The following is a 13,870-nucleotide window of genomic DNA, read 5'->3' on the forward strand; positions in this document are numbered from 1 at the left end:
AACAAAAACAAAATTCTTATTGGAATCCAAAACGCAAACAGGCAGACGGTTGGATACATGAAGAATTACAGTTGACACGCATGGTAAACTAAAAATGTGCCATGTCTTAAAAACGAACAATTAAAACTTGACACATGATGTTGCAGCCTAATTTGCTGTTGTTTCATAATATGATAGCAAAAACAAAAAAATAGAAAAAGGAAACATATAAAAATAGTCTTACGAAAACAAATTTGCCATGGGATGTTTAAAACATAAATTTGTCATGGTGTAGAAAAAGGATTTTTACAATGGTTTGTTCAACGATCGTGTACAAAAAATATGAAAAATATACCACACTTTGTTTGCAAAATTTGCCATGTTCCAAAAAAGAAAATAATCGACCATGCTCCCAAAATTATTGACCATGGTCCAACAACTAAATTTGCCATTGTGCAGCAACTAAATTTGTCGTGGTAAGAAAAATAAATTTGCCATGGTGCAAAGTATAAATTTGCCATAGTGTGAATATAAAATTTGTCATGATCCATATAGTAAATTTGCCATGGTCTGTAAAGTAAAATTGCCATAGTGCAAAATGAACAAAATTGGCATGGTCCGGAAAAAGAGATTTGCTATCGTCCAAAAAGCATGGCAAAATACCTTTGTAGTTCATGGCAAAAAAGTGGATAAAGAATGGTACATGTATCGGGCCGACTATACATACCATGGCAAATGTGCGATCACATTGTCAATGTGAAAAAAATGGTGTATTGCCTAGGTTTGATGAAAAACCATGGTGTTGGCAAAAAAGAAGTTTGCCCATGGGACATAAAGCTAAGAGCATCTCCAGCCGTTGGCCCCCCCAGGACGCATAAAAATCGCCCCCGGGGGCGAGCCGGCGATTCGTTCGGCGCTGGGGGCGGTTTTGCGCCCAGTCGTCGATTTTGGCCCACTTTTGAAGCCCCATTTTGGCGAAAAAGGCCCATATAGGCGAGAATAGGCCCATATTCGACGTGGTTCGCCGTGGCTCGGCATTCAATTATCAACATAAATATTTTTTATCACATATTTGATCACAGAAAATTCAAATACTTCAACAAAATAGTTCAACAACAAATAGTTCAATACAAATTATATAGTTCAACAAATAAGAACTCATATTTCATCACACGTCGCGCCCGGTGTCGCCCTTGAGCCTCCATAGGTGCTCTATCAGATCTTGCTGCAGTTGATGATGCACCTGTGGGTCTCGGATCTCCTGACGCATACTGAGGTAGGCAGTCCAGGTTGCCGGTAGCTGGTGATCAACATGGGCAAGAGGACCCTGCCTGTGGTATGGTTCAGTGTCAAGCATCCCCTGCCAAGCAAATGGGCAATTCTTCCATTTCTAATGCATGCAGTCGATGCTTCCAAGCATCCCAGGAAATCCTCTTGCTGCATTCTGTGCTAGGATCCGAGCAGTGTCTTCTGCATTGGGTGTTCTCAAGTATTGCGGTCCAAACACTGCCACCACTGCCCGACAGAACTTGTAGAAACACTATGCTGGTGGACTCGGCCATGCGCCCATAATCGTCCTGTGAGTCACCGGGAGCTCCATATGCAAGCATCCTCATCGCTGTCGTGCATTTCTGGATGGAGGTGAATCCAAGTTTGCCGGTGCAATCCATCTTGCATTTGAAGTAGTTGTCGAACTCCCGGATGGAATTCACAATCCTGAGGAAAAGCTTTCTGCTCATCCGATAACGGCGCCGAAATGTTCTGTCGCCGTGAAGTGGAGCATCGGCGAAGTAGTCGGAGTAGAGCATGCAGTAGCCTTCGAGACGATGCCGGTTCTTTGCTTTCACCCGCCCCGGCGCCGAGCCACCTCGCCGCGGCTTTTCATTGCTCGCCAGCAACTGGGCGAGGGCGGCGAGCACCATGAGATGCTCTTCTTCCTGGACGTCGGCCTCGGCTTCCTCCTCCAGCAGCGCGGCAAGCACTTCCTCATCATCCGAGTCCATCGCCGAGGCAGGCAAATCGCCGAACACCTTGCGCACGGTGGGCGTGCACCCGCCGCTAAACTGCCCCTCCGCGGCTGGAAACGGCGGCCGGAAACGCCCAGCTGGTGTCGGAGGGGCTGCCGCGGCGAACCTCTGCTATTTTTCCGGCGGGGAATGGCTATCTACTGGTGAAGGGCGGCGGGGCGGCGCCGGGATATACCTAGTGGCGGCCGAGAGCGCGGGGGGTGGGAGGCGAGTCGGGGAAGAAAATCTTGACTTTTCACCTGACGGCGTGGGCTAGCCGCGCTTTTCCCTTGCGCCGGAGCCCCCAAGCGCCCCCAGCGCGCCGGGTTCGGCCTGCGGCCGCCGGGCGGAAAAAAGGGCCGAACTGGCGCTTTTCTTCGTCCTGGGGGCGCGACTGGGCCTTTTTTTGGCGTCGGCGCCGAAAAAGTCGCCGGGGGGGCCTGTTGGGGGCGCGGCTGGAGATGCTCTAAGTTTGCCATGGTCAACAAAAAAAAATAGTATATGGCAAATGTAAGAATTTTGGGAATTTAGGAGATTTGGAAATTTGCCATGGCCCTAATATACTAAAGTTGGAAATTTGCCATGTACACATGGCAAATTTTTAAATTTGTTCTCTAGAAAAAACATGGCAAGTTCTAGAACAATTGTAATGCGCACATGGCAAACTTAAGAGATATGTTCTTTAATAGAAAGATGGCAACTGTAGCGAATTTCCGTGGGCGCATGACAAATTTAGGATATTTCTCCTTTTTTAAAAGATGGGCACAAGGCAAAACTATACTTTTAAAAAAAATTAGAGGATGGCAACAATATGAATTTTCCAAAGAAGGAACATGGCAAATTTGCCATGGAGAAAAATATAGGTGTAAACAAATATGACATGGTATGTGCCAAAATTTGCCATGGTAAGTTCTATGAAAATGTCGTGGAACGTACAACAGATTTGTCATGGCAAATTTAAGAAACAAGTACAATGCACATGGCAATTTCTTATAAAAAAATTGGTCCATGGGTCATGGCAAATGTAAGACGACAAAATGTATAATAGACAAAAGTCATATCTTACTATTTTGGTATATGAGTAATGGCAAATGTATGGAACAAAATGTACTGGTCAGATGGTAAAATTTATGAGTTTTCCTCATTTTGAAACAAAGCAACAGTCCCAAAAGATGCAGTGACATGGCAAAACAGTTTGAAGATATTCCTGCCATGGCAAGAAACTTTAACATTATTGCCATGGCGAAATTTGTATTTGGGACATGGCAAAACATGTATTCTAGTGGGCAAAAAATTAGCAGCCTTTGTCTATAATCATGGCAAAGAAAATGTTCTACAGGCCAATTGTTCATAAAGTTGCCATTTTGCTATTACAAAATTCTCTATTTTTTTCATGATTTAGTAAACAAAATTTGCCATCATTTCTTAGGAGGGGGGGGGGGCACATTTTATCTATAACTTGCCATGTGGTCAACAAAACCACAAAAAATGGCAGACTAAAAAAAATGTTGCAGAAATGTGCCATGGTAAACAACATCTATCAGGGTTGTACAAATCAGGCAGGACGCAAGTTCTAGGAGGATTCATCTCCCGCAGCTCGTACACACGTTCTAATCCTTACAGTCCTACAGTAACCAACACCATGTTGATTATACTCGAAAAATCCAGCAATCAGCAGGACGGCAATTGGCTCAGGAAAACACACATTAGTGTCTGTGTTCAGGAGACGCCGGATCAGGAGCTCGTAGACGATCTGGATGTGCGGCCATGCGGGGTTGGGGAAACAATCAGAGATTCAGAAGAAGTACTAGCTCTGACCTACGGGAAAAACGCGGGCGAGCGGCGGCCTGACGATGATGATGAAGTCAGGCGGGTCAGCGGAGCGGCGGAGTGTATCGGCGACCCAGGTGGCCGAGCCGCGCCACGGACGCCGCCAGGTTGGCCGTGGTGGTGGTCTTTCGCACGCCGCCGTCGCCCGCCCAGTCGCCGCCGCAATAGCCGACGACCGCCTCCGCGCACCTTGCCGACATTATCCTCGCGCGCGGCGGCCCGCACGTCGACGGGCAAATCGCCAGGGTGAGACAGAGGGGGGGGGGGGGGGGGGGGGGGGGGGGGGAGGGTTCGACGGGGAGGAGAAAGACTGGAAGCCGGGGCGAGCGTTGAGGATGAGTGGGAGAGAGGGGAAGCTGCCGCCGCTTGGTTCGTTCGTTCCAGCCTCTGCGCGAACGGAGAAAATCGGATATTTGCCACTTTGAATGAATACGTGGCTTCTCAAGATTGCCACTTCCAAGATTGCCTTCGCAGAATTGCCATCCAGCTCATCGACTCCTTGATTACCATGCCATTTCTCTCCTTTCATGCATTTCTTTTTCCGTTTTACATTTATAAACATTGGAAAGTACCAGACTACCCCTGAGACAAGGTACGTACAGTACGTGGGCATCCAATCGGCACTTGAAGCGGACGAGAGGGCGCCGCCCGCCATGGATACCGTGAGTGCCGCATCGCTAATCCCCTGGACGCCGCGTGCCGACGATTTCCTGGACACCGGAAAGCAGGGAGCCGCCGATCTCCTCGATGACACGTGCTGCGAATCGCATGAACTCGCCATGTGCCGCCGATCGCCTCGCCGCGGCGTGCCGCTGATCGTATGAACACCGTGTGCCGCCGATCACCTAGACGCTGTGTGCTGCGTATCGCCTGGGCATGTGGCCGAATCTTTCTGGGCGGTATTATGCCTTTCGCTTGCTTTGTGCAAAAATCTATAGCGACCGATCTCTCTTTGCACAGCTCGTCAACAAAGCTCGGCATGCTCTGGACTGTGGTTCACCGTTCACGACGTATCAGCGGAGGAGCTGTCGTCGGCCGGTAGGAGTTCACTACTTGCTTGAATCTAACAAAACACAGTAACTCTATTCTCTACTGAACCTTGGATAAATTTCTCTCGCAGAAGACCACAGTGTCCGTGCATTTGTTAAAATAGGTCTAGCGTGTCATGTACATATACTCTGTACGTATGTAATCGTATGCTGATTGTTATATATAGAAAGACGTGGAGAGGCTTTGCCCTACGGAAAACCCTAAACCCTATTTTCTAACTTGGTATTAGAGCCTACCCTAGCCGCCGCCTCTCCTCCCGCCGCCGCCGCCGCTGTTTCCTCGCGGCCGCCGCGATGTCCACCGCGCCGGCACCCACGATGACCCCCTCCTCTGTGCTCACGCTCACCACCCCCTCCGCGCTCGTCTCGATCGCCCCCATCATCGCCCCACCCGCCGCGACGGCTCCCACCCTCGTCCTTCCGCCCATCGCGGTCTCGCTTGACCGCAGCAACTTCATGCTCTGGAGGGCTCTTGCCCTCCCCAACTTCGCCGGAGTTCACCTCCACGGCTTCCTCGACGGCTCGGCCACCGCGCCGGCGCCGACCGTGACGACAGGCACCGGCGAGGCCGCCCGCACCGTGTCCAACCCCGACTACGAGCAATGGTGGACGCTGGATCAGAAGGTTCTCGGGCATCTCCTCGGTTCGATGAGCGTGGAGATCTCCGCGCAGCTCATTGGTTGCAGGTCGGCCGCCGCCGCCGCCTGGGCGGCCGTGCACACCATGTTCGCCGCCGAGAACAGTGCTGGCGTGCGCAACCTCCGGCGCCAGATTCAGGCGCTGTGCAAGGGAGATCGTCCCGCCGGCGAGTATATGCAGAAGGTCAAGGCCCTCGCTGACTCGATGGCCGCCGCCGGCTCTCCTCTTCGCGATGATGAGATCATCGACTACATGCTGGCCGGGCTCGGCTCGGCGTTCAACCCCATCGTCGCCTCCATGAACTTCGCGGGCGTGCCAATCACGTTCCCCGCGTTCTACTCCAGCGTTCTCCACTACGAGGCCCTTCAGCAGCAGCAGTCCGAGCACGAGGATTGGCAGTCCTCCGCCAACGCCGCGTCTCGGCCGGTCTACAACAACACTTCCGGCCGAGTCTCCAATTCTGGCCGCCCGAGCGGCGGCCGCCCCTCCGCCGGTTCCCTCCCGCCCAGCTCGGGCGGCTATGGCAACAGCCAGGGCAACCCCTCTGGTCGTAACAACAACAACGGCGGCAATAGCCGCAATGGAGGAGGAAACGGAGGTGGCAACAGGGGTGGTCGCAACCGCCGCTGGCGTCCCCGGTGCCAGCTATGCAAGAATTGGGGTCATGAGGCCGGCGACTGTCGCAGCCGCTATGATCATGACCACCGCGCCGCCAACTCCGCGTCCACATCCTCCTCCCATGAGCCGCCGCACTGGATTCTGGACACCGGTGCGACGGACCACTTGACGAATGATCTTGATCGTCTGCACTTCCACGAGCGCTACGGCGGGAAGGATCAAGTGCAAGTGGCAAACGGTGCAGGTTTGTCTATTTCGCATATTGGTCATTCCACTATACTGTTGGAAATATGCCCTAGAGGCAATAATAAATGGTTATTATTATATTTCTTTGTTCATGATAATTGTCTATTGTTCATGCTATAATTGTGTTATCCGGAAAACGTAATACATGTGTGAATACATAGACCACAACGTGTCCCTAGTAAGCCTCTAGTTGACTAGCTCGTTGATCAACAGATAGTCATGGTTTCCTGACTATGGACATTGGATGTCATTGATAACGGGATCACATCATTAGGAGAATGATGTGATGGACAAGACCCAATCCTAAGCATAGCACAAAGATCGTGTAGTTCGTTTGCTAGAGCTTTTCCAATGTCAAGTATCATTTCCTTAGACCATGAGATCGTGCAACTCCCGGATGTCGTAGGAGTGCTTTGGGTGTACCAAACGTCACAACGTAACTGGGTGACTATAAAGGTACACTACGGGTATCTCCGAAAGTGTCTGTTGAGTTGGCACGGATCGAGACTGGGATTTGTCACTCCGTATGACGGAGAGGTATCTCTGGGCCCACTCGGTAATGCATCATCATAATGAGCTCAATGTGACTAAGGAGTTAGCCACGGGATCATGCATTACGGTACGAGTAAAGAGACTTGCCGGTAACGAGATTGAACAAGGTATTGGGATACCGACGATCGAATCTCGGGCAAGTAACATACTGATTGACAAAGGGAATTGTATACGGGATTGATTGAATCCTCGACATCGTGGTTCATCCGATGAGATCATCGTGGAACATGTGGGAGCCAACATGGGTATCCAGATCCCGCTGTTGGTTATTGACCGGAGAGGCGTCTCGGTCATGTCTGCATGTCTCCCGAACCCGTAGGGTCTACACACTTAAGGTTCGGTGACGCTAGGGTTGTAGAGATACTAGTATGCGGAAACCCGAAATTGTTCGGAGTCCCGGATGAGATCCCGGACGTCACGAGGAGTTCCGGAATGGTCCGGAGGTGAAGAATTATATATAGGAAGTCCAGTTTCGGCCACCGGAAAAGTTTCGGGGGTTATCGGTATTGTACCGGGACCACCGGAAGGGTCCTGGGGGTCCACCGGGTGGGGCCACCTATCCCGGAGGGCCCCATGGGCTGAAGTGGGAAGGGAACCAGACCTTAGTGGGCTGGGACGCCCCTCATGGGCCTCCCCCTGCGCCTAGGGTTGGAAACCCTGGGGGTGGGGGGCGCCCCACTTGACTTGGGGGGGAAGTTTCCCCCCGGCCGCCGCCCCCCCTTGTAGACTGGTTCCAGGGCCGGCGCCCCCCCCCTCCAGGGGGCCTATATATAGTGGGGGGAGGGAGGGCAGCAGCACCACAGCCCCTGGCGCCTCCCTCTCCCCCTGCAACACCTCTCCCTCTCGCAGAAGCTTGGCGAAGCCCTGCCGGGATCCCGCTACTTCCACCACCACGCCATCGTGCTGCTGGATCTCCATCAACCTCTCCTTCCCCCTTGCTGGATCAAGAAGGAGGAGACGTCGCTGCTCCGTACGTGTGTTGAACGCGGAGGTGCCGTCCGTTCGGCACTCGGTCATCGGTGATTTGGATCACGGCGAGTACGACTCCATCAACCCCGTTCATTAAAACGCTTCCGCTCGCGATCTACAAGGGTATGTAGATGCACTCCTTTCTCCTTGTTGCTAGTATACTCCATAGATGGATCTTGGTGATGCGTAGGAAATTTTAAAATTCTGCTACGATCCCCAACAGTGGCATCATGAGCCAGACCTATGCGTAGTTACTATGCACGAGTAAAACACAAAGCAGTTGTGGGCGTAGATGTTGTCAATTTTTCTTGCCACTACTAGTCTTATCTTGTTTCGGCGGTATTGTGGGATGAAGCGGCCCGGACCGACCTTACACGTACGCTTACGTGAGACAGGTTCCACCGACTGACATGCACTAGTTGCATAAGGTGGCTAGCGGGTGTCTGTCTCTCCCACTTTAGTCGGAACGGATTCGATGAAAAGGGTCCTTATGAAGGGTAAATAGAAATTGGCATATCACGTTGTGGTTTTACGTAGGTAAGAAACGTTCTTGCTAGAAACCTATACAAGCCACGTAAAAACTTGCAACAACAATTAGAGGACGTCTAACTTGTTTTTGCAGCATGTGCCTTGTGATGTGATATGGCCAGAAGATGTGATGAATGATATATGTGATGTATGAGATTGATCATATTCTTGTAATAGGAATCACGACTTGCATGTCGATGAGTATGACAACCGGCAGGAGCCATAGGAGTTGTCTTTATTTTTTGTATGACCTGCGTGTCATTGAATAACGCCATGTAAATTACTTTACTTTATTGCTAAACGCGTTAGCCATAGAAGTAGAAGTAATCGTTGGCGTGACAACTTCATGAAGACACAATGATGGAGATCATGATGATGGAGATCATGGTGTCATGCCGGTGACGAAGATGATCATGGTGCCCCGAAGATGGAGATCAAAGGAGCAAAATGATATTGGCCATATCATGTCACTATTTGATTGCATGTGATGTTTGTCATGTTTTGCATCTTATTTGCTTAGAACGACGGTAGTAAGTAAGATGATCCCTTATAATAATTTCAAGAAAGTGTTCCCCCTAACTGTGCACCGTTGCGAAGGTTCGTTGTTTCGAAGCACCACGTGATGATCGGGTGTGATAGATTCTAACGTTCGCATACAACGGGGGTTGACGAGCCTAGCATGTACAGACATGGCCTCGGAACACACGCAATACACTTAGGTTGACTTGACGAGCGTAGCATGTACAGACATGGCCTCGGAACACGGAAGACCGAAAGGTCGAGCATGGAGATGTTCACCGATCTTGACTAGTCCGTCTCACGTGATGATCGGACACGGCCTAGTTAACTCGGATCATGTTTCACTTAGATGACTAGAGGGATGTCTATCTGAGTGGGAGTTCATTGATTAATTTGATTAGATGAACTTGATTATCATGAACTTAGTCTAAAATCTTTACAATATGTCTTGTAGATCAAATGGCCCGCGTTGTCCTCAACTTCAACGCGTTCCTAGAGAAAACCAAGCTGAAAGATGATGGCAGCAACTATACGGACTGGGTCCGGAACCTGAGGATCATCCTCATAGCTGCCAAGAAAGATTATGTCCTAGAAGCACCGCTAGGTGAAGCACCAATCCCAGAGAACCAAGACGTTATGAACGCTTGGCAATCACGTGCTGATGATTACTCCCTCGTTCAGTGCGGCATGCTTTACAGCTTAGAACCGGGGCTCCAAAAGCGTTTTAAGAAGCATGGAGCATATGAGATGTTCGAAGAGCTGAAAATGGTTTTCCAAGCTCATGCCCGGGTCGAGAGATATGAAGTCTCCGACAAGTTCTTCAGCTGTAAAATGTAGGAAAATAGTTCTGTTAGTGAGCACATACTCAGAATGTCTGGGTTACATAACCGCTTGTCTCAGCAGGGAGTCAATCTCCCGGATGACGCGGTCATTGACAGAATCCTCCAGTCGCTTCCACCAAGCTACAAGAGCTTTGTGATGAACTTCAATATGCAGGGGATGGAAAAGACCATTCCTGAGGTATATTCAATGCTGAAATCAGTGGAGGTGGAGATCAGAAAGGAACATCAAGTGTTGATGGTGAATAAAACCACTAAGTTCAAGAAAGGCAAGGGTAAGAAGAACTTCAAGAAGGACGGCAAGGGAGTTGCCGCGCCCGGTAAGCCAGTTGCCGGGAAGAAGTCGAAGAATGGACCCAAGCCTGAGACTGAGTGCTTTTATTGGAAGGGAAGTGGTCACTGGAAGCGGAACTGCCCCAAATACTTAGCGGACAAGAAGGCCGGCAACACCAAAGGTATATGTGATATACATGTAATTGATGTGTACCTTACCAGTACTCGTAGTAGCTCCTGGGTATTTGATACCGGTGCGGTTGCTCATATTTGTAACTCAAAGCAGGAACTGCGGAATAAGCGGAGACTGGCAAAGGACGAGGTGATGATGCGCGTCGGAAATGGTTCCAAGGTCGATGTGATCGCCGTCGGCACGCTACCTCTGCATTTACCTACGGGATTAGTTTTAAACCTCAATAATTGTTATTTAGTGCCAGCTTTGAGCATGAACATTGTATCTGGATCTCGTTTAATTCGAGATGGCTACTCATTTAAATCCGAGAATAATGGTTGTTCTATTTATATGAGAGATATGTTTTATGGTCATGCCCCGCTGGTCAATGGTTTATTCTTGATGAATCTCCAACGTGATGTTACACATATTCATAGTGTGAATACCAAAAGATGTAAAGTTGACAACGATAGTCCCACATACTTGTGGCACTGCCGCCTTGGTCACATTGGTGTCAAGCGCATGAAGAAGCTCCATGCAAATGGACTTTTGGAGTCTCTTGATTACGAATCATTTGACACGTGCGAACCATGCCTCATGGGTAAGATGACCAAGACTCCGTTCTCCGAAACAATGGAGCGAGCAACCAACTTATTGGAAATCATACATACCGATGTGTGCGGTCCAATGAGTGTTGAGGCTCGCGGAGGATATCGTTATGTTCTCACTCTCACTGATGACTTAAGTAGATATGGGTATGTCTACCTAATGAAACACAAGTCTGAAACCTTTGAAAAGTTCAAGGAATTTCAGAGTGAGGTTGAGAATCAACGTGACAGGAAAATAAAGTTCTTATGATCAGATCGTGGTGGAGAATATTTAAGTCACGAATTTGGTACGCACTTAAAGAAATGTGGAATCGTTTCACAACTCACGCCGCCTGGAACACCTCAGCGAAATGGTGTGTCCGAACCTCGTAATCGCACTCTATTGGATATGGTGCGATCTATGATGTCTCTTACCGATCTACCGCTCTCATTTTGGGGCTATGCTTTAGAGACTGCCGCATTCACTTTAAATAGGGCTCCGTCGAAATCCGTTGAGACGACACCGTATGAATTATGGTTTGGGAAGAAACCTAAGCTGTCGTTTCTAAAAGTTTGGGGATGCGATGCTTATGTCAAGAAACTTCAACCTGAAAAGCTTGAACCCAAGTCGGAAAAATGCGTCTTCATAGGATACCCTAAGGAAACCATTGGGTATACCTTCTACCTCAGATCCGAAGGCAAGATCTTTGTTGCCAAGAATGGGTCCTTTCTGGAGAAAGAGTTTCTCTCGAAAGAATTAAGTGGGAGGAAAGTGGAACTTGATGAGGTGATAGTCACTCCTTCCAAACCGGAAAGTAGCGCAGCGCGGGAAGATGTTCCTGTGGTGCCTACACCGACTGGGGAGGAAGTTAATGATGATGATCATGAAGCTTCGGATCAAGTTACTGCTGAACTTCGTAGGTCCACAAGGACACGTTCCGCACCAGAGTGGTACGGCAACCCTGTCCTGGAAATCATGTTGTTAGACAACGGTGAACCTTCGAACTATGAAGAAGCGATGGCGGGCCCGGATTCCGACAAATGGCTAGAAGCCATGAAATCCGAGATAGGATCCATGTATGAAAACGAAGTATGGACTTTGACTGACTTGCCCGATGATCGGCGAGCCATAGAAAATAAATGGATCTTTAAGAAGAAGACGGACGCGGATGGTAATGTTACCATCTATAAGGCTCGACTTGTCGCTAAGGGTTATCGACAAGTTCAAGGGGTTGACTATGATGAGACTTTCTCACCCGTAGCGAAGCTGAAGTCGGTCCGAATCATGTTAGCAATTGCCGCGTACTATGATTATGAGATATGGCAGATGGACGTCAAAACGGCATTCCTTAACGGCTTTCTTAAGGAAGAATTGTATATGATGCAGCCGGAAGGTTTTGTCGATCCTAAGAATGCTAACAAGGTATGCAAGCTCCAGCGCTCCATCTATGGGCTGGTGCAAGCATCTCGGAGTTGGAACATTCGTTTTGATGAGATGATCAAAGCGTTTGGGTTTACACAGACTTATGGAGAAGCCTGTGTTTACAAGAAAGTGAGTGGGAGCTCTGTAGCATTTCTCTTATTATATGTGGATGACATACTATTGATGGGAAATGATATAGAATTCTTGGAAAGTATAAAGGCCTATTTGAATAAGTGTTTTTCAATGAAGGACCTTGGAGAAGCTGCTTATATATTAGGCATCAAGATCTATAGAGATAGATCAAGACGCCTCATTGGTCTTTCACAGAGTACGTACCTTGACAAGATATTGAAGAAGTTCAATATGGATCAGTCCAAGAAGGGGTTCTTGCCTGTATTGCAAGGTGTGCAATTGAGCACGGCTCAATGCCCGACCACGGCAGAGGATAGAGAAAAGATGAGTGTCATCCCCTATGCCTCGGCCATAGGGTCTATTATGTATGCCATGCTGCGTACCAGACCTGATGTAAACCTTGCCGTAAGTTTGGTAGGAAGGTACCAAAGTAATCCCGGCATGGAACACTGGACAGCGGTCAAGAATATCCTGAAGTACCTGAAGAGGACTAAGGATATGTTTCTCGTTTATGGAGATGACGAAGAGCTCGTCGTAAAGGGTTACGTCGACGCTAGCTTCGACACAGATCTGGATGACTCGAAGTCACAAACCGGATACGTGTACATTTTGAATGGAGGGGCAGTAAGCTGGTGCAGTTGCAAGCAAAGCGTCGTGGCGGGATCTACATGTGAAACGGAGTACATGGCAGCCTCAGAGGCAGCGCAAGAAGCAATCTGGATGAAGGAGTTCATTACCGACCTAGGGGTGATTCCCAATGCGTCGGGCCCGATGACTCTCTTCTGTGACAACACTGGAGCTATTGCCCTTGCCAAGGAGCCCAGGTTTCACAGGAAGACCAGGCATATCAAGCGTCGCTTCAACTCCATTCGTGAAAGTGTTCAAAATGGAGACATAGATATTTGTAAAGTACATACGGACCTGAATGTAGCAGATCCGTTGACTAAACCTCTCCCTAGAGCAAAACATGATCAACACCAGAACGATATGGGTGTTCAATTCATCACAATGTAACTAGATTATTGACTCTAGTGCAAGTGGGAGACTGTTGGAAATATGCCCTAGAGGCAATAATAAATGGTTATTATTATATTTCTTTGTTCATGATAATTGTCTATTGTTCATGCTATAATTGTGTTATCCGGAAATCGTAATACATGTGTGAATACATAGACCACAACGTGTCCCTAGTAAGCCTCTAGTTGACTAGCTCGTTGATCAACAGATAGTCATGGTTTCCTGACTATGGACATTGGATGTCATTGATAACGGGATCACATCATTAGGAGAATGATGTGATGGACAAGACCCAATCCTAAGCATAGCACAAAAGATCATGTAGTTCGTTTGCTAGAGCTTCTCCAATGTCAAGTATCATTTCCTTAGACCATGAGATCGTGCAACTCCCGGATGCCGTAGGAGTGCTTTGGGTGTACCAAACGTCACAACGTAACTGGGTGACTATAAAGGTACACTACGGGTATCTCCGAAAGTGTCTGTTGAGTTGGC

At 48.8% G+C, this 13,870-nt stretch overlaps 1 protein-coding gene across 2 annotated transcripts in view; it reads right to left on the reverse strand.

Moving 5' to 3' along the window:
• LOC123170385 (achilleol B synthase) overlaps positions 1-13,870 on the reverse strand; it is a 36,269-nt gene that overhangs the window by 13,895 nt on the left and 8,504 nt on the right. The window lies entirely within an intron of this gene.

Source organism: Triticum aestivum, chromosome 7D, assembly GCF_018294505.1.
Source record: "Triticum aestivum cultivar Chinese Spring chromosome 7D, IWGSC CS RefSeq v2.1, whole genome shotgun sequence".
Lineage (NCBI taxonomy): Eukaryota > Viridiplantae > Streptophyta > Magnoliopsida > Poales > Poaceae > Triticum > Triticum aestivum.